This window comes from Lutra lutra, chromosome 13 (assembly GCF_902655055.1).
Source record: "Lutra lutra chromosome 13, mLutLut1.2, whole genome shotgun sequence".
In the NCBI taxonomy this organism is placed as follows: Eukaryota; Metazoa; Chordata; class Mammalia; order Carnivora; family Mustelidae; genus Lutra; species Lutra lutra.
In genome coordinates, this window is record NC_062290.1 from 17,996,414 (window position 1) to 17,999,377 (window position 2,964).

At 38.8% G+C, this 2,964-nt stretch overlaps 1 pseudogene; it reads left to right on the forward strand.

The window, feature by feature from the left end:
* Positions 1 to 823: 823 nt before the first annotated feature.
* On the forward strand, positions 824 to 1,990 carry LOC125083775 (adenylosuccinate synthetase isozyme 2-like; annotated as a pseudogene).
* The last annotated feature ends 974 nt before the right edge of the window (positions 1,991 to 2,964 follow it).

The following is a 2,964-nucleotide window of genomic DNA, read 5'->3' on the forward strand; positions in this document are numbered from 1 at the left end:
ATGCTGGAGGCGGTGATTACTTAAAATAGCTAAATAATAAGTAAAATGATACATGGGTAATAACTAGGAAATTTTGACTAAGGAGTCGATATTAGATAATAATGAAATTATTGCTAATATTCTTAGGTGTGATTATGGTTTAGTAGTTAGAAGAATGTTTTCATTCTAAAGAGTTACAGGCTAAAATATTAGGGCTGATGTGTCATGATGTCTGTAACCAACTTCCATATATATAAATATATATATACACACACATATTTATACATTAAGGAAAATGGTAATGTTACTAACTATTGAATCTACGTCATGTTAATAATTGCTGAATCTAGGTGATAAGTACGGTATATAATGCTTATTGTGTTGGTCTTTCAAGTATTCTGTATATTTGAAATTTTCATTGAAAATTTTGAAGATAAGTGTTTATAGTTAAAAAGGTAATGGGGCACCTGGGTGGCTCAGTGGGTTAAAGCCTCTGCCTTCAGCTCAGGTCGTGATCCCAGGGTCTTGGGATCAAGCCCCGCATCAGGCTCTCTGCTCAGCAGGGAGCCTGCTTCCTCCTCTCTCTCTCTGCCTGCCTCTCTGCCTACATGTGATCTCTGTCTGTCGAATAAATAAATAAAAATCTTTAAAATAAAAAAAATAAAAAATAAAAAAAATAAAAAGGTAAGTAGTTGGGTTGGCCTCTGGCTCGTTCTTTCTCCACATGTGGCTGGTGGCCACAGAGCAGTTCAGTTCATGCCCTCCTCACTGCCTGCATCTCCCTTGGCCTCTCCTCAAGTCACAGGCGCCACCGCGCTAACACCAAGCCTATGGCACCTTCCATATGCAACCGGGATTGTGGAGGCCCTGGGGCGTGGCCCAGGGAGAACTGGGTCACCATACTGGACATTGTGGAAAAATTAATCCAAATGCTACCATAATCATTGGAAATAGTGTGATAATTCATCTTCCCAGATTATTTGAGGAAGCAGAGAAAAATGTCCAAAAAGGAAAAGGCCTGGAAGGCTAGGGAAAAAGGCTTACCCTATCTGACAGTGTTCCTGTTGTATTTAATTTTCAACAAGGATCTGATGGTCTCCAGGAGCAAAAGAGACAATAAGAAGTAGAAAAAAAAATGGGGTACCACAAAAAAGGGCATGGGCCCAGTTTATCCTCCGAAGCTACTTGGAATGAACTGATCTTATTTCTGACTTTAATGGCTTCTCTGAGAGGTTTCAAGTTCTGGTTAACCAATACAAATCATATGCCCCACTTTGGAAATTAACAATTAAGTGAATTTAAAAAAAACCTTATGGGCTATATGGAAAGGATTAAACCAATGGTGGGAGATGGAATTTATTTCCTCTCCGAGGCCCTGCATGGAACACCAAAGAAAATCTTGGTAGAAGGAGCCAATGCAGAAGTACTAGATAGTAATTTTAGAACTTATCCTTTGGTAACCTCTTCAAACTGTACAGTGGGAGGTGTCTGTACCTGATTGGGTATACCTGCCCAAAATGCTGGAGAAGTGATGGGGTCCCAAAAGCTTACAAAATTTAAGTTGGCACTGGTGCCTCCCCTACAGAGTAAGACAATGAAAGTGGAGAATTAATACAAAAAGAGGTGGAGGGTTTGGGGTAACCACTGGAAGGAGAAGAAGATGTGTCTGGCTGGACCTCATTTCGCTCAAATGTGCTCATATGATTAATGAATTTCCTGTGTTGGCACTTAAAAGAGTGATATTTTAGACACATTTACGGAAATCAAAGTTGGAGTTGCTTACAAAGTAGATGGTGAAATCATTCCTCATTTCCCAGGAAACCAAGAAATCTTAAATAAAGTTGAAGCTCAGTATAAGGCTCTCCCAGGTTGGAACATAGATATATTAAATGCAAGGACATTTGAAGAACTACCTTACAAGGCCCAAAATTACATTCGTTTTATTGAAGAAGAGCTTCAAATTCCAGTTAAATGGATTGGTAGAGGTAAATCCAGAGAGTTTATGATTTGATTCTTTTAAGGATTTCCAGGGATACCAGAAACACTCCTTGAGGTGGGGAGTGGGGTGAGAAGACGACTTTCATACATATATCATTCATGGGGAGCCTGGGTGGCTCAGTGGGTTAAAGCCTCTGCCTTCGGCTCAGGTCATGATCCCAGGGTCCTGGAATCGAGCCCCACATCGGGCTCTCTGCTCAGCAGGGAGCCTGCTTCCCTCTCTCTCTGCCTCTCTGCTACTTGTGATCTCTGACTGTCAAATAAGTAAATAAAATCTTTAAAAAATATATTTCATTTATGATCCTCAGATTTCAAGAATAAAGACACTGAAGTGAGTTTTAAGCCCTTCCATAGTTTCTAGTCATTTAAGATGCTGGCTGGTGTAGAGAGAAACTGTAGCAATGTGCCAGCGTCAGTCATATCCACTGGGTGAATTGCTGAGTCACGCGTTGCTCCCACTGTTCACAGTGCCACGTTTTTTTTCAGTCTTTGGAAATAGTATGGTCCATGTTGCTTGAAATCGAAATAGAATTCCTTTCAGTGTAGTTTCTCTTCATCATTGTCATTGTGTGTTCTTGGGTTTTACCTCTATCAAAAGGTAAGGACAATTCATGCAGTTTTGCATAAATATTTGCCACATTCTGGTCATTCAGTTGTCATTATAATCTTTGCTATTATAAAAAAGTGATGAAAAGTAGGGTTCTGTAAACTTTTGTAATGCTATAAATTCTGTCTAACTTGTAAACTGTTTATTTTCTGCTGAGACCACTGCGGATTTGAGCTTTGGCGAGGAAGGGAGGTTATATTCATGTAACCTTTAATTTGTATCAAACACAAAATTTATTTCTCTCTGTATGTCATTTAATACATTTAACATTAAATTAAATGCTCAGAGAAAGTTATTCCCTAAAACAACAATCTCAATGTTAAAAAAATGAGTTATTGAAAGTTCATTATGATAAATGGTGGATATTTTCCTTTAATTTC